The following is a 25,307-nucleotide window of genomic DNA, read 5'->3' as shown; positions in this document are numbered from 1 at the left end:
TGCCAGGGCCTCTACCGTCTGGAGCATCCTGGTGTCGCTCGTGTTTTCAGTGGAGTTCGGGTCTCTCCGTCACAGTGGCATGCTCGTCTTGGTCACCCGGCCACACCTATTGTCCGTCATATTTTGCGTCGTCATGAGCTTCCTAGTTTGTCTAGTCATAAAGATGTAGCAGTGTGTGATGCTTGTCAGCAGGGGAAGAGTCATCAACTTCCTTTTTCGGAGTCCAGTCGTGAGGTGAAACATCCTTTAGAACTTGTGTTTTCAGATGTATGGGGTCCTGCTCAGACTTCTGTCAGTGGTCATAATTACTATATCAGTTTCGTTGATGCTTATAGTCGCTTTACCTGGCTTTACCTTATTAAACGCAAATCTGATGTGTTTGATATTTTTGTTCAGTTTCAAAAAAAGTTGAACGTCTTCTCAAGCACAAAATTGTTCATGTCCAGTCAGACTGGGGGGGGCGAGTATCGCAACCTCAACTCTTTCTTTCAGTCGCTTGGGATAGCTCATCGTTTAGCATGTCCACATACACATCAGCAGAATGGTTCAGTCGAACGTAAGCATCGCCATATTGTTGAAGCTGGTCTTACTCTTTTGGCCCATGCATCTGTTCCGTTTCGGTTTTGGAGTGATGCTTTCACCACTGCATGCTTTCTCATCAACCGTACTCCTACTCGTGTTTTAAACATGAAGACTCCCATTGAGGTTCTCCTTAATGAACAACCTGATTATACCTTTCTCAAGGTATTTGGGTGTGCTTGTTGGCCGCATCTTCGTCCATATAACAAGCGCAAGCTTGAGTTTCGTTCTAAGAAGTGTGTTTTTCTTGGCTATAGCTCTCTTCATAAAGGTTACAAATGTCTTCATGTTCCCACTAATCGTGTCTATATATCTCGGGACGTCGTGTTTGATGAGCATGTTTTTCCCTTTGCCAACCTTCCTGTGTCCACTGTCGAACCACCATCCCTGCATTCATCCTCTGTTGCTTCTGACCAATTTGATGATGTTGCATACTCTCCTTTGCTGTTACCTAACCATGGTGCAGGAACCGGACGTGGAGCTCGTTTGGAGCTGTTGGAGGATTCACCATCATCATCGTCGTCTTCTGGTGGGCGCGTCGATCGCCCTATGTTGCATGGCATCGAATCGCGTGCCCATGCATGGTCACCCGATGAGCCCGTCGCGCCGAGCATCTCCACTGCTCGGTCCGTTTCGCCAGCGGCCGCCGAGTCGCCCGCGGCTCGGCCCGTCACGCCGTCTTCGCCTGCGGCTCGGCCCGTCACGCCGTCTTCGCCCGTGGCTCGGGTCCTCACGTCGCCTTCATCAGCGGATCAGCCCGCGACACCGGCCGCGCCACGGCCCACTATGCCGAGCTCGCCATCGGCCCGGTCTGTGATGCCGGAGTCGCCAGCTGCTTCGTCTGCTCTGCCGGTTTCGCCGGTGGGTCGGCCTTCTTCGCCAACCGAGTCCGAGGTTACCGTGACTGGCTCCTCGTCACCGGCTGACTCGTCAACGTCGCCGTCCTCCAGCCCGTTGCAGGCTGCTCCGTCGACCTCGGTGGTTCCTGTGTCCCGACCACATACACGCAGTCGCAGTGGCATTTTCAAACCTAAGGAACCTAAGGATGGTACGGTTGCTTGGTTGGCTGCTTGTTTGGCTGCTGCTGTTGCGGATCCATCTTCTGAGCCTCGCTCATATCAGGCTGCCCTGCGCATTCCACATTGGCGAGAGGCTATGGAGCAGGAGTTTCATGCTCTTCTTCGTAACAAGACATGGACTCTCGTTCCTCCACCACCACGGGTAAATGTTATTGACTCAAAATGGGTATTCAAAGTGAAGAAGCATTCGGATGGATCTATTGAGCGTTACAAAGCGCGACTTGTTGCTCGTGATTTTCGGCAGCGTCATGGTCTTGACTATGAGGACACCTTCAGTCCTGTCGTCAAGCCTACCACTATTCGGTTTCTTCTCTCCATTGCTGTTTCTCGTGGTTGGTCACTTCGTCAACTTGATGTGCAGAATGCTTTTCTACATGGATTTTTGGAGGAAGAGGTTTATATGAAACAGCCGCCTGGTTTCTCTGATCCTGATCGTCCTGACTATATCTGTCGTCTTTCCAAAGCACTATATGGTTTGAAGCAAGCTCCTCGTGCCTGGCATGCCCGCCTTGCCTCTGCCCTTCGTGCTCATGGGTTTGTGCCGTCTACTGCTGACACTTCGTTATTTCTTCTACAGAAGCCAGAAGTCACTATGTATCTTTTGGTATATGTCGATGATATTATCCTTGTCAGCTCTTCTCAGTATGCTGCTGATGCTCTTGTCTGCACTCTTGGTGCTGATTTTGCGGTCAAAGATCTTGGGAAGCTTCACTACTTTCTTGGAGTTGAGGTCACTTCTCGTGCTACTGGTCTTGTCCTTACGCAGAAGAAGTACTCCTTGGAGTTGTTACAGAGAGCTGGCATGCTGAAGTGCAAACCGACCACCACACCCATGTCGTCTACCGACAAGATAACAGCTGTTGATGGTGAGCTTTTGTCTCCTGCGGATGCCACAGAGTACAGGAGCATTGTTGGTGGACTTCAGTACTTGACGATCACGAGACCAGATATCTCTTATGCTGTTAACAGGGTTTGTCAGTATCTTCAGGCTCCCAGAGATACTCATTGGGCTGCTGTTAAACGCATTCTTCGTTATGTTCAGTTCACCCTGACATTTGGTATGCATATTCGGCCGACTTCCTCTCGGGTCCTTTCGGCCTTCTCTGATGCAGATTGGGCTGGTAGCCCAGATGACAGGCGATCCACGGGGGGTTATGCAGTATTCTTTGGCTCTAATTTGATCGCCTGGAGTGCTCGGAAACAGGCTACTGTGTCACGTAGCAGTACTGAAGCTGAGTACAAGGCTGTGGCTAATGCTACTACAGAGATTATTTGGGTGCAGCTTTGCTTCAGGAGTTGGGTTTGTCTCAACCATAGCCTCCTATTCTTTGGTGTGATAACATCGGTGCTACATACCTTTCTGCAAATCCAGTATTTCATGCCCGAATGAAACACATTGAAGTTGACTATCACTTTGTACGGGAACGTGTATCACAGAAGCAACTCCAGATCAAGTTTATCTCATCTAAGGATCAACTTGCAGACATCTTCACTAAGCCTTTACCGCTGCCACAGTTTGAGGCTTGTAGGCGCAATCTTACCCTTCTCAGTTCTTTAGAAAGTGGCTAAGATTGAGGGAGGGTGTTAGACTATGTATAGCTTCTGTACCTATGTACGTATATGGTACATATTGTAACACAACCATTATATATAATGAGATAAGCCACCCCTAGAGGGTTGTGCTGGTTCCCCAAAATTTATTGTCTTACAATGAGTAACAAAAATCTTCCTTCGCAGGCCACCATATAGAGAAAGGAAGGAACCTGTAACCTGTAGGTAGAGGTGCGAGCAGTAGCCCATGCTCCCAATGTCAATGCCAGGTACTGTATGCCTTTCTTTTCTTTCATATGAACTGAATTTCTATTAAAACATTGGCAGTTCATATCAGTCTCCTACCTTGAAACAAAAAATTAAAATAGACGTCGAAGACATATTTCAGCAATCGGTACTCCACCGTAATAATAATAGCATGCACTTGCTAGCAAAATATGAACAACTCTTATTGATTTGCATTCTTATAATTCCCCTATTCAAGATATAAATAAATAAATATGATGGAAAACAGTATTACATGACAGGAAATAACTACAGTTCTAATCCTGGAGAGGCAGAACCCAAATTCGCTCGGTCAAATCTGGGAAGATGGAGCTCCCCGAGGGAGGTTATAGCCAAGGCAGTACTCAGTGCGCGCCGGGGTTGCGCCTGAATGCCGTCCAACCGGCGAGGAACCGCGTCGGAGTTGCGCCTTGCACCGTCCCGCCGACGAGCACGAACGCATCAAACAACCAAGTGACTCTGTGCACGGAATACATGTCAAACAATATAAACAATCAGATATGCCATCACAACAGGCGAATAAACATCTAGTAAAAACAGAACAATGTAAGATCCACACTCACCTAAAATGAACTGGGGCATGCCTATATGTGCTCCATTCAAATGCTTAACGCTACACAGATCAGGATGGCAAGGAACAAATCAGGTAGAAATCAACTCACCCACATCACCAAACAAACAAAACACCAAAAGATGATGCATGACTACAAAACACCAAACCAATTGGCAAGAAGTAAAAAAAAGTCTTACGACAAGAGAAAAGTATTATGCATAACATTTCAAGTAAGAAACACGATAAATGGTTAAATGCACATTTCTATCTTAAATCCATCTTCCATTGGATAAGAAAAACTCATCTTCAAGATAGTAATGGTACTGAGCTAAAGAGATGGAAGCATGAAACAAATTGAAAACCAGGGAAATAGAAAATTTGATACATGCTATTGTTTTCAGTTATGTACAAAGCGTTTATCTCCCTGATGCTGGCCTTCCTGTCATGGGTGGACATTGTGGTGGTGCCGTCCACATAAACCTGCAGAAACAACGGAAGCAGAGGCTCAATATCTCTGCAATTAGTATGACACAAATTATGGAACGAAACCACAGACATGGGCACACAGACTGACAGATGGACAAGAGTATCCTGAGGAGGCCGACCGTGCCGGCGAGGCTGCAGTTGGTCCACTTCATGAGGAAGAGGAAGATGCGCATGGCGGGGCTGTAGGACATGCGCATCTGCAGGCACGCCCTGTCGTAGTCCCTCGAGCACTCGGAAGGCCTGTGGCAGACCGCCAGAGATGAATTCACGACATGGTGAACAACACACGCTCCAAACCTGGACGAAATTGAGGAAAGGGGATTCTTTAATTTTGGGCGGTGGACTGAGGGAGTGAGGGAGGGAGAGGACTCACAGGGTGTTCGCATGCTGGATGTCAACCTCGAGCACCTTGAGCGAGTCCCTGAACGCCACCACAATCTACCTCCTACTTCAGCGCCACCTGATGCCACCGCCGCCGCCGAATTAAACCCGGCCGCCAGAGCAGAGCAGGGCCGAATTAGAATGAACCCCCGCCACGCGCGCGAGAACCCTCGACAGCGACATCGACAGCGGCACTAAAAGGAGAGGCTCGCTCTCCGGCTCCCCGCTCCACTCTTTGATGAAATCATCCTGGTCAGGACATAGTAGAGTTGGAGGCTCAGGCCGGAGAGAGGGAGCGTGGCGGCGGCGGGAGAGAGACCTGAGGGAGAGAGAGAGAGCGCGAACCCTAGCCGGCCCCGACGCGGAGGAGGAGAGGAGGAGGGAGGCGGTGCATGAGGGCCAGCGGCATGCCGTGCTCCTCTTGCTGAGCAGCGAGAGGGCGGGGAGGAGGGGAAGGAGCGACGGCGAGTGGGCATGGTGGCGACGCCAGGGGACGGGAGGTGGCGGCGACGTGGAGAATGGGCTAGGGTTAGGGGAATGAGGAGCGGGGGGAAGTGAGGAGATGAGGAGAGGACGACGCTGTCGGCGCCCTATCGACCCCCTCTCCTGTGATGCGAAAAGACGAGAATACCCTCGGTGGGGCATGAGATTTACAGGCGGTGGCACCACACAACAGTGTTTTGTTCGATCCGACGGGCGGGATCGATGCAGACGAAGATCCGACGGCCAGGATCGCTCTGGACGAAAATCCGACGGCCCCGATCAGTTTGGAAAGCTAATCCGACGGCTGAAAATCCAAACGCACGGGAGAGCTCCATTTTGGTCTGGACTCTAACAAGGGGATGGCCAAGTGCGCGCCCCGCGCTCGATTGCATGGAGATCTGCAACCCACGCTGGATCCTCCTGCCACAGGACTATCCATCGATATAACCCTGTTATCTAAGCACGTACGTTCAGCAAAAGAGCCATTGACAATTGCCACTTGCATGGATTCAGTCTCTCTTTGCCCAAATCTCAAGAACCATTAAGGTTCCGGTAAGCTCACGTCTGACCGCAACCGAACGCACGTCGGCGCGGCCAGTGCACATATGCAAGCTGCAACTGAGTACCTAGCTCTTCACGTGTACAGTAGTACATTATCGTCAAACAAATTGTTTGCATTGGCAGCTGAAATCGGGAACCGCTATCGCACTACTCCGTACAAAGCCACCCACCATGAGTTCCTGACTACTTGTAATACCTAGAGGCATAGCTGAAAGGTAGAACTCCCCTAGAAGCAACCTTCCACCGAACGATTCGGCCGTGGTTGCGATAGCTAGTTGTGATCATGGGAGCGTACCAGCCACTGCATCACCAGCACAGCCAGAAGCCGTCGTCGACTCACCATGGCAGAGTCGCCTTGGCCTGGCTTTTCTCCGCCGTGCTCTGCCTGGCTCTCCTCCACCTCCTCTGCTGCTCCTCGCGCGCCGCACGCGAAAATGTCGTCTTCTCGCCTCTGCTCCAGTACATCACCAGCACCTACACTAAAGGAAGAGGGTCGACTTCCAGCTGCGACTACTCGGAGGGGCAGTGGGTGCGGGCGGCGGGGCACGCCCGGCGGTACAACGGCACCGAGTGCAACGTCAAGGACAGCGAGAACTGCGTCCGCAACGGGCGCCCCGACACCGACTACCTCGACTGGCGGTGGCAGCCGGCGGCGCCCGGGTGCCAGCTCCCGGGCTTCGACGCCGCGGCGTTCCTCGGCGCCGTCCGCGGCGAGCACGTGGCCTTCGTCGGCGATTCCATGGCGCGGAACCAGGCCGAGTCGCTGGTCTGCCTCCTGGGCGCGTCCTTCCCGTACCACCTGGTGTACCGCGACCCGCAGCCCGGGACGCGTAAGTTCTGGCGCTGGGCGTTCCCCACCCACAACGTCACGGTGTCCGTCTACTGGGCGCCCTTCCTGGCGCGGGCCACGGGCAGGTGCGACAACTACAGCCTGCCCTACAACTCGGTGCACCTCGACGCGCTCGCTGACCGCTGGTCCGCCGACGCCGGCACCATGGACGTGGCCGTGGTCAGCGCCGGCCACTGGTTCTGGAAGCCGACCGTCTACTACAACGGCAGCGACGTGCTCGGCACGCACCTCCTCCCCGAGCTCAACCACACCGGGATCGGCTTCCTCTCGCCGTACCGGGAGGCCATCCGGGCGTCCATACGGCGCCTCGCCTCGGCCGGCCGCGCGCGCGCCGTGGTCGTGGCCACCTTCTCGCCGGCGCACTTCGAGAAGGCGTGGGACGACCCCACCACGTGCGCCAGGAAGCTGCCGTACACGGAGGGGGAGAGGGAGGTGGACGCCACGCACGCCCAGCTTTGAAGCATCATCAGAGAAGAGACGACCGCCGCAGCGGCGGCCAGGGACGGCGGGGCGACCAGGGTCGAGGTGCTGGACGTGACCAAGCTAGCGACGATGCGGCCCGACGGGCACCCCGGCGTGTACATGAATCGCGACCCCTTCGCACGCGGCGTGCCCGAGCGGCTGCTGAGCGACTGCCTCCACTTCTGCCTCCCGGGACCGGTCGACACCTTCAACGAGATTCTGCTCCGGCTCCTCGCCGTGAAGCGCGAGTGAGACACTCAAAATCAACTGATGAGGTATTGCTTACTTACACATGCATGGCATGCATGAGTGTAAAAAAGGTGTCAATCAAGAAATATACACATGGCATGCATGCTACCTGATTGGGATGGTGGACGAAACTAGTTTGGAAACCATGTCGTCCAGCTCTTCTCACTTTTTTCTTAAGGTACGCTGATGACATACCTTAACTTTATAGAAGGGAGAAAATATGTACAAGAGATTACATGCCGCTAGTTAGGAGTCACAAACCGATCCTAACCAAGCCTCCACACCACTCCCTAGCTCTACGCGACTACTCTATGACTGGTTGTCCTCCAAAAGCTCCTGCGTTGGCCCAAGTCCGCAGCTCATCAAATATTGAGTCTACCGTATTCCACTCGTTCTTGATCGTGCCCTTGTCGAAGATCCTCGCATTCCTTTGCTTCCATATCGTCCAACAGATTAGCATCATGAAAGTGTCAAATCCTTTCCAAGACTGCTTATCTATTCGCTTTCTCGTATCCGTCCACCACTGCACCAATCTTGAGTCGTTGGTTGGGCAAAGGTCGGCCATCAACCCCATCCTAGTAATGCAGCGGTACCACACTTGCCGCGAGAACACGCACTGCAGCAAAATGTGGTCAACTGTATCCTCCTCGTGGTCACACATGTAACATGTTGATGCTTGGTCTTGCAATCCGTGCCTAGCTCTCCTGTCCGATGTCCAAAGACGATATTGCACCGCGAGCCACATGAATAACTTGGACGCAAGCGGTGCCCAACCCTTCCATATTGCTTCGAAGCAATGGAATCTGACTCCTCCCTCGCATAACATCTTGTACGCAGATGATGCAGTCTAGACTCCAGACGCGTTCCAAGCCCAGATTGGGCAGTTCTCGACCTGAGCGTCCAAATGGACTTCCAACAGTATCTCCCAAAGTCCGATGAACTGGGCGAGGCCCTCAGTGCATAGCTCTCCCACGACATCATCCATCCATGAATGCATGCACATCGCATCTCTCACAAGTCTTGTTTTCCACTTCTGTTTGTACCTTTGCCATGACTAAGGGTGCAAAATCTTTAATAGCTGCTTCATGTATCCATCGGTCTTTCCAGAACAAGGTCTTGCCTCCTGAACCAACTTTCCATTTGACTAAGCTCCCAAAGGTTTGGTCCACCTTTTTGTCCGCGGTCAAGTCGAGGCCTTGCCACAGTCTGGAATCATTAGTGCACCGTAGCCATTCCCATCTGAGTCTTAAGGCGATGTCGTGCTTAGACAGGTCAATAACACCCAAACCTCCCAATTGCTTAAGCCTGCACACCCTAGTCCAGGAGACGACACATTTGCCTCCATTCACTGCCTCGGTTCCGGCCCAGAAGAATGCCCGACAACCCTTGTCAACTCTCTCCAGAGCCCATTTAGGTGCCTCCGCTATCATGAGGTGGTGCGTAGCGCGCGCCCTCATTACTTGATTGACAAGAATGAGCCTCCCGGGCCTCATCACGAGACCCTTTTGCCATCCTGGCAGGATGTGGAGAGCCATGTCAACAATCGGCTGCCACTCTGATCTTTTCAATTGCCTGATGCTAAGCTGGAGCCCAAGGTATTTGCATGGAAAGGTGTCGATTCTCCATGGCAGCGCAGACTTAACAAGCTCTTCATCCTCATTTTATGCTCTGATCAAGATTGCCGCATATTTGGAATAGTTTACTTTGAGCCCCGATGCCACTCCGAATATAGCAAGGATTTCTTTAATGAACATGAGGTCTGGCCATGTTAGTTTTATGAAGAGCACCACATCATTAGCATACAGGGACAATAGCTGCATTGGACTACAGCCATTAATGGTACTAAGCACTCGTGCCTCATGCGCCTTGGAGATGATTGCCGTGAGCACGTCCATGGAAATAACAAAAAGCAAGGGAGATATCGAGTCCCCTTGCCTCAGTCCTTTAGCGTGCATGAACTTGTCACCTGCACATCCATTCACTAGAACCCTCGAGCTGGCAGTTGTGAGGAAGATCGCGATCCAAGAGATCCAATGCTCCGAGAAGCCCTTGGCTCTTAACACCTCAAACAGAAACGGTCACGCCAGCGAATCAAAAGCTTTTGTTATGTCAAGCTTGAGCATCACTCCCTTGGCTTTCCTCCTATGCATCGTGCGCGCCATTTGCCAAACCAAGAGAAAGTTATCATGCAAGCATATGCCCTTAATGAATGCAGACTGGTTCGTCTGTACACGCTCTCCCATGCGTGGTCTTAGCCTGGCAGTCAGCAGCTTGGAAGCTATCTTGGGCATACTATGCACAAGGCAAATAGGTCGGAAGTCGAATATCGTGCATGCATCCGGTGTCTTCGGTATCAGAGTGATCAAAGCTTGATTAAGCCTTCCAAATCCCCTTCCATTGCCAAGGAAAAACTTGTGAATTGCAGCAACTAGATCCACCTTGATAATCTCCCATGCTTTTGGAAAGAAAATTCCAATGAACCTGTCCGGCCCAGGTGCTTTGTCCGAAGGCAAATCCTTGATAACTGCCCAGATCTCATCTTCCAAGAACCACGCGGTCGTGGTCCGAAAGATCAATGGCCGTGACACCAAGCCCCTCCAAATCCAGAGTGAAATCACGGGCTCCATCCTTGCCTAGCAGATCCTTGTAAGCTTTGTAGAAGGCGTCCTCCTTGCCTTTCTGATCTGTGATGATGCACCCATCCATGGTCAAGGAAGGAATGTAGTTTTCCATACGTCTCCCATTCGCTACCAGGTGGAACAACTGCGTGTTAGCGTCCCCATCTTGAAGCCATGTAATTCTTGACCTCTGTCACGCAATAGTCCTCTCTAGGGATCCCAGCCCTAGTACAAGCTGTTTTAGGGTTCATCTAAGCCATCTCTCCTCCTCAGTCAGGATATGGCTCTCCTGAGCGCAATCAAACCGCGGGATGACAATGTTCGCAATAGCAATTTGCAGCTTTATGTTCCCGATCTCCTTTTGCCCCCAAGTAGCAAGCGCTCAGGCTGTGTTTCATAGCATGATGTCTAAGCGCATGAACGGGTCGGTGTTATCCGGATCGCAGACCCAGGCCTCCTTGACTACATCCAAAAACCCATCCATTTTGACCCAGAACTTTTCAAAACGGAACCTCCTTCTGGCATGCATGTGCTCCTCAAGTGCAAGATGGAGTGGGCAGTGATCGGAGTGCTCGGTTGATAGAGCTTGCAGCAAGCACTCGGGTGATCTAGCTCCCAATCAACGGAAACAAAAGCACGGTCAATCTTTGTGAGCGTGGGCGTCTCCCTTTCATTGCTCCACGTGAATTTGCGTCCATGCAAGAAGAGCTCCTTGAGCGCGTTATCCTCCACAAAGTGTTTGAACTTCCCCATCATTCTCTTGTCCAAGTTAGAGTTGTTTTTGTCTGCTGCATAAAGGATGAGGTTGAAATCTCCCAAGACTAGGCATGGCCCTGGACATAGTGATCTACGCTCTGAGAGCTCATTAAGGAAGTTAATTTTGCGCTCATCTTCCTGAGGCCCATAAACTATTGCGAGCCACCATGGCTCTCCCTCCTTGGGCGAGACGTACGCCGAAATGCTATGAGAGTCGTTGATATAGTTTGACAAGAGGACCCGTGTGGTGTCCCATGCCACAAAGATACCGCCTCTAGTGTCCGACGCCGGTAAGTAAGTGAAACCACCATAGTTCGGTCCCATGCATTGCAAGATTACAAAAGTTTCCACCACCTCAAGTTTAGTTTCTAGGATACAAACAATCGCCGCACGAGTAGAATCCACAAAACCCCCAAGCGCCTTCCTTTTGGCCGGATTGTTAAGGCCTCTAACGTTCCAACACACTAATTCCAACGCGTTGAACGACATCGGAACAAGATGCCTCCAACACCACCGGCACCCACGTGCCTACTGCGCCAAGATCGGTTCAGCCGTCCCTGCCTCCTCCGCGAGGTTGACCGGTATCGCCTTCCCGAAGATAGCCGCGATGGCCCTCAACTGCGGCTCCGGGAGTGGTGAGTCGAAACTGTACGGAGCTGACCTAGCGCATCTTCCGAGACCGCCAGATCATCATAGTCCAGGCCCAGGGTTCTAAGCAGCACCGTTTCAGCTGGAGAGGCCTTCGTCTTCCTAGAGCTACTTGCACAAACGGATAGAGTTGTGCTCTTATCACTTTTGTTTTCATATTTTCACAACAAATATGAATGTGATACGAATGTTATCGGATAAATATGATGTAATACAAATGTTATCACAGACAAATGCTGATAAAATATTAGCCGATACCGATATGTATAAGAATATGTATCGGATATTTACTTTGATTCGGAATGGACATGGATAATAGCGACATATATATTAGTCAAAGAGCATTAATAGCTATGCAACACAATTGTTTTTTTTTTCTTTTTGACAAACATCATCCTCCTTTATTCAATCGCGACAAAGAGTTATGTCGCTAACAATCAAAGGTCTCATCAGGAGGTGATTCCAACCAAATACTCGAAGGAGGGCATCTAGCTATTCTAGCCTTTTCCAAAAAAATCCTTTTTAAAGAAAAACTTTTGATCTATTCATCAACTGACAAGGTAATACAAAGATGAGGTAGACTGATGATGACACCGGCGGGAGGCAAGAGAAACCCTAGCACACTGGGTGTAGGAAGTGACCGCTGTTGTATGCCCAGATGTGTGTTATTCTAGCCAATTCATGAGCCACTGAATTGTTCTCTCTATTACAATGCCCATAAATATCATGATTAAAATATAAAGACATAAAATAGCAGTCATAACAAGACGACATGGTATGGCATGCATGAGTGTACGTGCATGCACTACTTTTTTTAACATAGTACATAATCAAGTGCTCATATATGTGCGCATACACTCATTCCTATAAACGCACACACGCATACCCTACACTTATGAGCACCTTCGATAGGCTGAGCCAGCATATCATCTTGAGATTTACGAAGTCACCATAGGCGCCTTGTCATTGACGGAAACATCTCCTCCCACTGAAAGCGCATCGCCGGAAATTTTAAAACAAATATAGGAAAAGTGCGAGCAGCAGGACTTGAACTCATTCCTATGAACGCACACACGCACACCCTACCCTTATGAGCACCTTCGAGAGACTGAGCCGGCATATCATCTTGAGATTTACGAAGTCATCATAGGCGCCTTGTCGTCGACGGAAACGTCTCCTCCCACTGAAAGTGCATCGCCAGAAATTCTAAAATAAATCCAGAAATAATACGAGCAGCAAGACTTGAACCTTGGTGGGCTGGGTATACCACTGTCCCTCTATCCATCCAATCACAAGTTGGTTCACGCATGCATGTACTACCTGATTGCGTGATGGTGAACCAAGTTCACCATCACAACACAAGACACGTAAGTACTGTATTCAGTCAGATGGTTACGATTATCGACCTGTCAGGGTTAAGTCCTATTTGGAACTAATGATCATATTTTTCTGGATTTATTTCAGGCTTTTTGGCAATGTTCGTTCAGTGTTAGCATTTGTTCCCGTCAACTATGAAGCGTTTGTGGTAACTTCGTCAATTTCAAGGTGTTGTGTCGGCTCAATATCTCGGACGTGCTCATAGAGATTTTTTTTGAGGGGTACGTGCTCATAGAGATAAGGGGCGTGTGCGTGCTCGTATGTATGAGTATATGTGCATGTATGTGAGAATCTGTGATTATACTATGTTAAAGAAATAGTAGGGTGCAGGGAAACGAGGGTTCTCCGCCTGCTTCCTTGATCTCATTATTAAAGTTTGTTCCGTTATTTTATTTTTGAAACGAAGGTAAAAAATTGCCCAATTCATTAATTAAGAAGAGAAGAGTTGCGTTGTTATTTAAAGGAAAATCGGACGAAAACCGTCACAAGCCGTTAAGCAGCACACACAAGATACCCCAATAGACTACTACGAAGAAAGCCTCGTCGAGGTAGCACACAGGTGGCAACATCATCACTTATCCGGCAAGCGTCATTCAACCCCTTCCCTATGAGCAAGCGACTCTGAATTGGCTACAGATGACCATCGACCCAACCCGAATCATACGAAGCCACATGTAGCTCCATGCAAATCACTCAGGCACCCGCGACGGGGACAACACAACTCCAATTTCTGAAGAGAGCTATGAAGGAGAACTATGCAAGGGTGGAGACGCGGAAGATGAACGACCAGTACCACCTATTGCCCATAACCGTTGCCAACGAAAACCCACCACCACAGCCCCAATTTCACATCAACAACTAACCCAAGACGAACTGACAAACATGCCGGAAGAAGAGCCAACTACTGCAACCATGTCATGAGCACTCACCACACTAGCGTTGCCACAGAAGCCTGACGCCATCACCGTCGCCTTCCATTTGCCGCAGCGGCGATGTTGTGGTGTTCTCGCGGGGTGAGTCGCATCACGGCAAATGCCACGGGATGGCTTGAGGTGAGGGCAAGACTACAGTGAAGATCCGGGACGGGGTTGGGCAAACAACATGTGGTGGTTTACCCAGGTTCAAGGCCCTCGCGGGGAGATAACACCTCTACTCCCGCATGTCTGAAATATATGTGAAGTATATGGACTGGACCTGTTTTACAAAAGGCAGTGGAGAGCTGCGAGGCTTCATGCCTCATGCATATGAGTGTGAGTGTGTGTGGTGTGGGTGGCCTTGTGGCCGAATGGGCATGGATGGATGTTGTGGCCAAGTGAGCCCGTGAGAGCGTGGATGGATGTATGAGCTTTTGTAGTGTGTGCGTGAGTGCATGCCCCCTTGGCCAAGTAAATGCCTTTTTGGCCAAGGGAGTGACTTTCTTGCCCAAGGGAGTGACCCCGGGTCACTTTATATACGAGTGTCCAGAGACAAGTAACTATATACATGATGCCGCGTATGACGAGTGAACAGTGTATCCTTTATCATTAATAGTGTCCGCGGTACGGCCATCTTGTCTGCATCGTGTCGATGTTGCGGTTGACTCCGCGCAGCAGGCCGGCTGGAGCAGCCGGACGAAGAGCCGGTCGGAGCAGCCGGGATGGCGAGCCGGGCGGGTAGCCGGACTGAGGGGCATGGGGTGCCCCGATGTCTTGACGTGTCGTTTCACCGTCTTGAGCCTACCCGGGTGTCATCCCCCCGATAGTAGCCTCCGAGCCTCTGGGCGACTTGGAAAGTCGGGCGGAGGGTTTTCGCGGGTGTTGATGTAGCAGAGTCGTTGATGACAGCTGGCTGCAGGCTGCAAGCCGATGTGGCTTGCTTTCAGTGGGGGCGCACCAGCGCACCCACTAGGTGTAGCCTCTGAGCCTTCGGGTGACTCGTAAAGTCGGGTGGAGGGTTTCCGCGGGCGTCGATGAAGCAGACGACGATGTCGAGAAATCCCAGTGGCTGCCGGTAGCGGGCCTGCTACCGGCGTGGCGTGTTCCGAGCGGGGGCGCACAAGCGCATCCACTAGGTGTAGTCTCCAGGCGACTCAAAGAGTCAGGCAGAGGGTCTTAGCGGTTGTTGATGAAGTAGACGGCGGCGTCGAGGATGCCTGGCATGGACACGGAGTCCTCTAGCTGGTGGGCGCGGGGGCCCTGCCGAGCGCGGACACGGAGTCCGCCGGCTGGTGGGCGCGGTGCCCTGCCGGGCGCGGACATGGAGCCTACCGGCTGGTTATTTCCAGTGGGAGCGCGCAAGTGCACCCACTGGGTATAGCCTCCGAGCCTCCGGACGACTCGAAGAGTCGGGTGGAGGGTCTTCGCGATTGTTGTAGCAGAGGTTGATGATGGCGGCCGGCTGTGGTTGTAGCCGACGGCATTTGTCGTGGTGTTCTCGCGGGGTGAGTCGCGTCATGGCAGATGCCACGAGGTGGCTTAAGGTGCGGGCAAGGCTGCAGTGGAGATCCGGGACGGGATTGGACAAACAACACGTGATGGTTTACCCAGGTACGGGGCCCTCGCGGAGAGGTAACACTCCTACTCCTGCATCTCTGAATTATATGTGGAATATATGGCAGTATAAAATTGCTCCTGGAGCTGCTTGACATAAGGCAGTGGAGAGCTAAAAGCTCCATGGGGAGCTAAAAGCTCCATGCCTCATGCATATGAGTGTGAGTGTGTGTGGCGTGGGTGGCCTTGTATGGGAAATATACGGCTATTATCCGAAGTGTGTATGACCATTGCTGGATCAGCGGAGAAGTGGCCAGAACGGTGGCGAGCAGAGGACGAGCACGTACGCCAGAGGAGCGCGCGGAGAAGGGCGGCACGCAGTCGGAACAGTCGGAGCGAATGCAGTGCGGGGGCATGCGGATGGCCGGGACGCGCGGCCACAGAGACGAACGCGGGTGGAGGGACAACGGCTATGTTGCGTTGGTGATGGTGAAGAGGGTGAGGCTGACGACAAGGACGTACCGCCCCGCATGGTCGCCCCGGGGGCGTGTCAATGTCGGGCCCCCAAGCGCTACCAAAGAGACGGCGGTGACACAATGGTGATGATGAAGAGGGTGAGACTGACGACGAGGATGCGCCGCCCCGCACGGTCTTCCCTGAGGCATGTCGATGTCGGGCCCCTGAGCGTGACCGAAGAGACGCCGGTGACGCCGCGGTGATGATTACAAAAGGGGTCCCGTCCGAACCGCAGTTCCAGCAGCTGCTTGCCCCATGGTGGGCCAACTGTCGTGGCGTTCTCGCGGGGTGAGTCGCGTCACGGCAGATGCCACGGGGTGGATTGAGATGAGGGCAAGGCTGCAGTGGAGATCCGGTACGGAATTGGACAAACAACACACGGTGGTTTACCCAGGTTCAGCCCCTTCGGCGGGAGGTAACATCTCTACTCCTGCATGTCTGAAATATATGTGGAGTATATGGCAGTATAGAGTTTCTCTTGAAGCTGTTTTACAGAAGGCAGTGGAGAGCTACGAGCTTCATACCTTATGCATATGAGGGTGAGTGTGTGTGGCGTGGGTGGCCTTGTGGCCGAATGTGCATGGATGGATGTTGTGGCCAAGTGAGCCCATGAGAGTGTGGATGGATGCACGAGCTTTTGTAGTGTGTGCGTGAGTGCTTGCCCACTTGGTCAAGTAAATGCCTTTTTGGTCAAGGGAGTGACTTCTTGTCCAAGAGAGTGTCTCCCTGGGTCACTTTATATACTAGTGCCTAGGGACAAGTAGCAATATACATGATGTCGCGTACGACGAGTGAACAGTGTATACTTTTATCAACAATAGTGTCCGCGGTATGACCGTCTTGTCCGCGCCGTGTCGATGCTGCAGTTGACTCCGCGCAGCAGGCCGGCTGGAGCAGCCGGACAGCGGCTGTGGTAGCCGGGTGGCGAGCCGGCCGGGCATCCGGACCGAGGGGCGTGGGCCACCCCGATTTCTTCAAGTGTCGTTTCGCCGTCTTGGGCCTACCAGAGGGTCATTCCCCCGACAGGCGACACCCAATCAGTCATACTACCTCGGTGCACCTACCACTGGTCCCATTATGCCATTCTTCGAAAACAAAGCCCTTAAGAGGGGCAGGGCGTAAGGCCCCACCACCGTGTGATCAGAGAATGGATCCAAGGTTTCCATTGCAGAAAAAGTCGACGGGGGAGAGGGCACAACACCAAGACAACACTTTTAAGAAGAGCGTGACGCTGATACGTCTCCAACGTATCTACTTTTCCAAACACTTTTGCCCTTGTTTTAAACTCTAACTTGCATGATTTGAATGGAACTAACCCGGACTGACGTTGTTTTCAGCAGAACTGCCATGGTATTATTTTTGTGAAGAAATAAAAGTTCTCGGAATGACCTGAAAATCCACAGAGCAAATTTTTGAAATTAATAAAAAATACTAGCAAAAGAATCAGCATCAGGGGGCCCACACCCTGTCCATGAGGGTGCAGGTCGCCCCCCTAGGGCGCGCCCCCTGCCTCGTGGGCCCTCTGGGACTCCACCGACCTCAACTTCAACTCCATATATTCACTTTCGGGGAGAAAAAAATCAAAGAGAAGGATTCATCGCGTTTTACGATACAGAGCCGCCGCCAAGCCCTAATCTTTCTCGGGAGGGCTGATCTAGAGTCCTTTCGGGGCTCCGGAGAGGGGAATCCGTCGCCACCGTCATCATCAACCATCCTCATCACCAATTTCATGATGCTCACGGCCGTGCGTAAGTAATTCCATCGTAGGCTTGCTGGACGGTGTGGGTTGGATGATATTTACCATGTAATTGAGTTAGTTTTTTTAGGGTTTGATCCCTAGTATCCATTATGTTCTAAGATTGATGTTGCTATGAATTTGCTATGCTTAATGCTTGTCACTAGGGCCCAAGTGCCATGATGTTAGATCTGAACCTATTATGTTTTCATGAATATATGTGAGTTCTTGATCCTATCTTGCAAGTCAATAGTCACCTACTATGTGTTATGATCCGGCAACCCCGAAGTGACAATAATCGGGACCATTCTCGGTGATGACCGTAGTTTGAGGAGTTCATGTATTCACTAAGTGTTAATGCTTTGGTCCGGTACTCTATTAAAAGGAGGCCTTAATATCTCTTAGTTTCCAATATGATCCCGCTGCCACGGGAGGGTAGGACAAAAGATGTCATGCAAGTTCTTTTCCATAAGCATGTATGACTATATTCGGAATACATGCCTACATTACATTGATGAACTGGAGCTAGTTCTGTGTCACCCTATGTTATAACTGTTGCATGAGGAATCGCATCCGACATAATTATCCATCATTGATCCATTGTCTACGAGCTTTTCACATATTGATCTTTGTTTAGTTACTTCTCCGTTGCCACTGTTACGATTACTACAAAATTGCTACTGTTACTTTTGCCACTATTACTATTACTTCCATACTACTTTGCTACTAAATACTTTGCTGCGGATATTAAGTCTTTCATGTGTGGTTGAATTGACAACTCAGCTGCTAATACTTGAGAATATTCTTTGGCTCCCCTTGTGTCGAATCAATAAATTTGGGTTGAATACTCTACCCTCGAAAATTGTTGTGATCCCTTATACTTGTGGGTTATCAGACGCCCACAGAAGTCGATGTTTTCGGCTCTGGCCATGGTGGTAGGCAAGCTTTATCCCGATGATGACACCCACTCTCCCAACCAAACCAGCTGGACCATCTGCCCTCCACACGACCCCCAACCCACAGTACCATCAGCTTATCCCAACCAATGCCCATCGGCCCAATGAATCCTGCGATAGCCAGATCGAGGACTCCCAAATTGGATCCTCGGATCCAAGCAGTCCGAGTCCACCACGTTGCTGCCTCGAGGCCCCACAGCAAGCCAGAGCCACGCCACATGGAGACATCTAGCCAAGCAAGCCTCCCGTCACTCAACCACCCCGCCGTAGTTGCCGGACATTGTGGAGTGTGCTCAAGACACTGTGGTTCTTGGCATGGTCTTGTCATCTAAGTTGTGGTTTGCTGCTAGCCATATGTGGTGCTTATTTAGGTTTGTTCTTTTGATATGCACATGTATGTGTTTAGGTCTTCTCTATGCTTTCTAGAGCTCTTGCTGTTGGACCTGTCGGGGAACATTCCTGCTACTGCTTATGTCTGGTGTCATTGTTAGAGTTTGCCACTTGGACCACACTACGGTTGCAGGTGATTCTCTTCTACCGTTTTCTATTTCCTTGTGTTGCCTCCATGTAGTTTCATAGTTATTTGTTTGTTGCAGCAATTTGACATATTTTTATCTGTTGGTAATGAAAGCACGCTGACTGTTCTAATACACATCTTGTAATACTTAGCATAGCAGCCACACAACAAAATAGGGTTTGTCACACTGGATGAATAGCCTATTAGAAATTGCAACATGTTTTGGATGATCCTTCTTTGCACCTTTCCAGTCATAGTGCACTAGATATAATCCCTCTTTGGCTAATTTGTTTTTGCTTTGACTCGCATAGTATGGCTGGTGTAAGGAACAAATAAAGCTGTCAGGTAAGATAATTGTCCCATGAGCCTTATTGTCAGTAATCATATAAGTGGATGGTTTACCAAGAAATCAGTGATAAATACTTTATTTATCGAGACGACACCATTCAGTAGCTTGCCCACAGGCAACCATGTAAAGCTAAAAGGTGTCCAGTAAGATAATTGGCCCATGAACCTTATTGTCAGAAATAATAAAAGTAGATGGTTAACAAAGAAATTAGTAACAATTACTTTATTTATCCAAACGACACCATTTAATAGCTTGCCCACAACAAAATAAAACAACACATACACTAAAAGTTGGAAGCTGTTGCAACCAATTTGGCGTGCCACATCTGCCGTTGCACAACAACATTAGGCTCACGACAACATTGCCTTCATGACAACAAGAATAGACGATCGAGTTAACGAATCAATCCGAAGCACCGTGGAGCGAGCAAGCTCCATGTAAGTAGACATACACTCATAAGTATTATCCAAAATCATAAACCCATATAAACCCTACAAAAAGCAAATTGTTTGGAAATCAGCTCTTTCGTAAACCAAGAATGATTCTTCCTTGGCTAGGGCCCAAAAAACTTCCTGATACTCAGGGAATCGCTTCTAGGAACATCAATCTCAAGATCAACTCCTCCAAGCACATTCCCATCATCCATGACTTCTTTCAAGTACAAATGAAATGCCACACGACACCGAGACACGACAACATCCAACAAATATATATATATATATATATATATATATATATATATATATATATATATATATATATATATATATATATAGAGAGAGAGAGAGAGAGAGAGAGGGGAACAACTCACATTAAACGTCCATGACAATGAATAACAAAAAATAAGCCCACTCACACAAGAATGGTGAAAAACAAAACCCACACAAAATATTATAAGCGGCATGCTAGAAGAGTAGACACCTGCTAAGCAATCAATTAGATAAAAAGAGATTCCTCGTCGACAGAACAAAGAAACTGATCTACATAACTAAAAAATAGGAGTCCAATACACTTTTAAAAAGAACTTGTCTGAGTAGAAGGCCCGAGGCGAGACTTATTTTTTCCCAACCAAAATATAGTTCAACTAAGTTTGTAGCTTCAATAACCACCAATGTCTCTACCGAATCATTACCAATGCCAAGTGACTCTACTATGACCAATGTCTCAACTATGATCGTAGCTTTCAATAACCTAAGAATGGCATCTAGCGAAACAACGAAATCTGTGAGCCTCTTAGCTTTAAAGGATAGTTGGCCGAGAGAAAAATGTGGTGGTGGTCGAAGTTTACAACATATCTAACGGCTCAGATCGGCTAGATAATAGGAATGGATAGCTAGAAACTACCAGATCGAGAGAGGGCTAGGAATGGGTTCAGTTTTACTGTCCTAAATTTGTTCATTACACCGGTCAACTATGCGAGTTGAAGCAATAAACCTGGCCAAAGAGGGATCACCCAGTGCACTATGGCTTTGCTATCACCAAAAAGGCATGATACAAAACAGACTGCAATTGCTAATATGCTATCCTGCCAATGCGGCAAACCTATTTTGTTGTGTGGCTGCTATGCTAAGTGGTACATTATGTGTGTACCGGATAAAAATTCGGCAAGTTGCTACTACAAAGCCTCGAATTTTTAACATTTTATCAAATGACTATAACCTTTGGTCCAGTATGCATCACGCAACCCAAATTAACTCTTTCATCAAACTAATATAAAAATGAAATTCCCAACCCACATGGTATGTAGGTCCCACGTTGCAAGATGATATAAAGATTATTGGAACTACGATCAGGATTATACAAATTTTAAGATTTACAGGAGAATAGAACTTTGGTTGAAATTGGCATTGTAAATGGTCATGTTTATCTTGGGTTGTTCATATTGGTAGGGATTTTTGTAGTTGACTTGTGTTGGATGGCGTATGGGGGGCTGCTATGGGGGCCATGCCCTCGGTTTTTGTGATCAATTCAATGTAGAAGATATTTTGGATTGTGTGATACATCTTGTCCCCAAAACTATGGTATGTGATAAAAATTTAAGAAGTTTGTGTTTTTAATGTGACTAGTGTCCTAAACACTGGGTTCCCTTGATGAGTTTTATATCAGTGCTCAATTTTATTGTCTATAGGTCGACGACAAGGATGCGCCGCCCCGCGCAGTCTCCTCGAGGGTTTGTCAATGCCGGGCCCCCGAGCACGACTGGAGAGACGATGGTGACGCCGTGGTGATGATGATAAAAGGGGTCCCGCTCGGACTGTAGTTCCAGCAGCAGCTTGCCCCATGGTGGGTGCCAACTATCGTGGTGTTCTCGCGGGGTGAGTCGCATCACGGCAGATGCCACGAGGTGGCTTGAGGTGAGGGCAAGGCTACAGTGGAGATCCGGGATGGGATTGGACAAACAGCACGTGGTGGTTTATCCAGGTTCGGGCCCTTCGCGGAGAGGTAACACCCCTACTCATGCATGTCTGAAATATATGTGGAGAATATGGCAGAACAGAATTGCTCGTGGAGCTGTTTTACAGAAGGCAATGGAGAGCTACGAGCTTCATGCCTCATGCATATGAGTGTGAGTGTGTGTGGCGTGGGTGGCCTTGTGGCCGAATGGGCATGGATGGATGTTGTGGCTAAGTGAGCTTGTGTGAGAGTGTGGATGGATGTATGAGCTTTTGTAGTGTGTGCGTGAGTGCATGCCCCCTTGGCCAAGTAAATGCCTTCTTGGCCAAGGGAGTGACTTCTTGCACAAGGGAGTGCCCCTGGGTCACTTTATATACTAGTGCCCAGAGACAAGTAGCACTATACATGATGTCTGGCATGACGAGTGAATAGTGTATGCTTTATCATCAATAGTGTAATAAAATGGCAAACTAAACATAATGTAGAAGCACAAATCTGAAATGTGTAAGCAAACTGTACTCAATCAAGAAACGTTAGCATGGCAAATATGAACAAACTATACTTCAGTTAAGATGTACTAGCATGGTAAATATGAACCAACTAGATTTGGCAAGTTATTTTTATTTTGAACATTACTACACTAACCTGTGGTGAGCAGCCTGCAGTTACAGACGAGCTAGCCATAGATCGGTAGCTACCGCATTGATTCAAAGAACATGCATGGAGTAGTTGAAGGAAATAAGCCCTAGAGGCAATAATAAAGTTGTTATTTTATATTTCCTTATTCATGATAAATATTTATTATTCATGCTAGAATTGTATTAACCGAAAACTTCATACATGTGTGAATACATAGACAAAACATCGTGTCCCTAGAATGTCTCTACTTGACTAGCTCGTTGATCAAAGATGGTTAAGTTTCCTAGCCATAGACATGTGTTGTCATTTGATGAATGGGGTCACATCATTAGGAGTATGATGTGATGGACAAGACCCATCTGTTAGCTCAACATAATGATCGTTCGGTTTTATTGCTACTGCTTTCTTCATGTCAAATACATATTCCTCAGACTATGAGATTATGCAACTCCCAGATACTGGAGGAAGGCCTTGTGTGCTATCAAACGTCGCAACATAACTGGGTGATTATAAAGATGCTCTACAGGTATCTCCGAAGGTGTTTGTTGGATTGGCATAGATCGAGATTAGGACTTGTCACTCCGAGTATCAGAGAGGTATCTCTGGGCCCTCTCGGTAATGCACATCATAAGAAGCCTTGCAAGCAATGTGACTAATGAGTTAGTTGCGGGATGATGCATTACGAAACGAGTAAAGAGACTTGTCGGTAACAAGATTGAACTAGGTATGAAGATATCGACGATCGAATCTCGGGCAAGTAACATACCGATGACAAAGGGAATAACATATGTTGTCATAACGGTTCGATCGATAAAGATCTTCGTAGAATATGTGGGAGCCAATATGAGCATCCAGGTTGCTCTACTGTTATTGACCGAAGAGGTGTGTCGGTCATGTCTATATAGTTCTCGAACCCGTAGGGTCCGCACGCTTAACGTTCGATGACGATTTGTATTATATGAGTTATGTGATTTGGTGATCGAATGTTGTTTGGAGTCCCGGATAAGATCACAGACCTGACAAGGAGTCTCGAAATGGTCAAGAGGTAAAGATTGATATATTGGATGATAGTATTCGGACACCAAAAGTGTTCCGAAATGTATCGGGTACATATTAGAGTACCGGGGGGTTACCGGAACCCCCCCGGGGGAAGATATTAGAGTACCGGGGGGTTACCGGCGCCCCCTCTTTCCTTCTCCCCCTCTCTTTTCCCATCTTTCCCCTATCCGATAAAAGGAAAGGGGGGGGGGAGAATCCAACTAGGAGCCCAAGTAGGATTCCTCCTACTTGGGCGCGCCTAGCTAGGGCTGGCTCCCTCCCCCTCCCTCCTTTATATACGAGAGGAGGGGGCGCCTAGAACACACATCAATTGTTCCTAGCCACGTGTGGCGCCCACTCCAGAGTTTACGCCTCCGGTCATATTCTCGCGATGCTTAGGCGAAGCCCTGTGTGGATCACTTCACCATCACCGTCACCATGCCATCATGCTGACGGAACTCATCTACTTCCTCGACCCTCTGCTAGATCAAGAGCTCGAGGGACGTCATCGCGCTGAATGTGTGTTGAACTCGGAGGTCTCGTACATTCGGTACTTGATCGGTCGGAACGAGAAGACGTCCGACTACATCAACCGCGTTACGCAAATGCTTCCGCTTTCCTGACATGACCGCGTTACTGAGACCGGTTCCACTGACAGACATGCAACTAGTTTTGCATAAAGGTGGCTGGCGGGTGTGTGTTTCTCCAACTTTAGTTGAATCAAATTTGACTGCGGCTGATCCTTGTTGAAGGTTAAAACAACAAACTTGACAAATCGCCATTGTGGTTTTGTGCCGTAGGTAAGAACGGTTCTTGCTAGAAGCCCGTAGCAGCCACGTAAAACTTGCAACAACAAAGTAGAGGACGTCTAACTTGTTTTTACAGGGCTTGTTGTGATGTGATATGGTCAAGACATGATGTGATATACGTTGTTGTATGAGATGATCATGTTTTGTATAAGTTATTGGCAACTGGCAGGAGCCTTATGGTTGTCTCTTTATTGTATGAAATACAAACGCCATGTAATTGCTTTACTTTATCACTAAGCGGCAGCGATAGTCGTAGAAGCAATAGTTGGCGAGACGACCATGACGCTATGATGGAGATCAAGCTGTCAAGTCGGTGACGATGGAGATCATGATGTTGCTTTAGAGATGGAGATCAAAAGCACAAGACGGTGATGGCCATATCATGTCACATATTTTTATTGCATGTGATGTTTATCTTTATGCATCACGGTGGTAGCACTATAAGATGATCCCTAAACTAAAATTTCAAGGTATAAGTGTTCTCCCCGAGTATGCACTGTTGCGAAAGTTCTTCGTGCTGAGACACCACATGATGATCGGGTGTGATAGGCTCTACGTTCACATACAACGGGTGCAAGCCATTTTTGCACATGCGGAATACTCAGGTTAAACTTGACGGGCCTAGCATGTACATACATGGCCTCGGAACACTGGAGACCAAAAGGTCGAACGTGAACCATATAGTAGATATGATCAACATAGAGATGTTCACCATTGATGACTACTCCATCTCACATGACTATAGACATGGTTTAATTGATTTGGATCACGTATCATTTATATGACTTGAGGGATATCTATTTAAGTGGGAGTTCTTAAGTAATATATGATTAATTGAACTTGATCTATCATGAACTTAGTCCTGATAGTTTTTGCATATCTATGTTGTAGATCAATGGCCCGTGCTACCGTTCCCTTGAATTTTAATGCGTTCCTAGAGAAAGCTAAGTTGAAAGATGATGGTAGCA

General features: G+C 48.9%; 1 long non-coding RNA gene and 1 pseudogene across 1 annotated transcript; one reads left to right on the top strand and one right to left on the bottom strand.

Annotated features, from left to right (window-relative positions):
• Positions 1-3,811: 3,811 nt before the first annotated feature.
• On the bottom strand, positions 3,812-5,457 carry LOC123159716 (uncharacterized). The gene is made up of 4 exons (XR_006479857.1): positions 4,907-5,457; positions 4,622-4,830; positions 4,058-4,527; positions 3,812-3,953 (listed from the first exon to the last, which is right to left on the bottom strand). It is a non-coding gene; the product is annotated as an uncharacterized lncRNA (long non-coding RNA).
• Positions 5,458-6,241: 784 nt separating this feature from the next.
• Positions 6,242-7,522, top strand: LOC123157734 (protein ALTERED XYLOGLUCAN 4-like; annotated as a pseudogene).
• Positions 7,523-25,307: the final 17,785 nt, after the last annotated feature.

This window comes from Triticum aestivum, chromosome 7B (assembly GCF_018294505.1).
Source record: "Triticum aestivum cultivar Chinese Spring chromosome 7B, IWGSC CS RefSeq v2.1, whole genome shotgun sequence".
Lineage (NCBI taxonomy): Eukaryota > Viridiplantae > Streptophyta > Magnoliopsida > Poales > Poaceae > Triticum > Triticum aestivum.
This window is presented reverse-complemented; position numbering and strand designations above follow the sequence as displayed.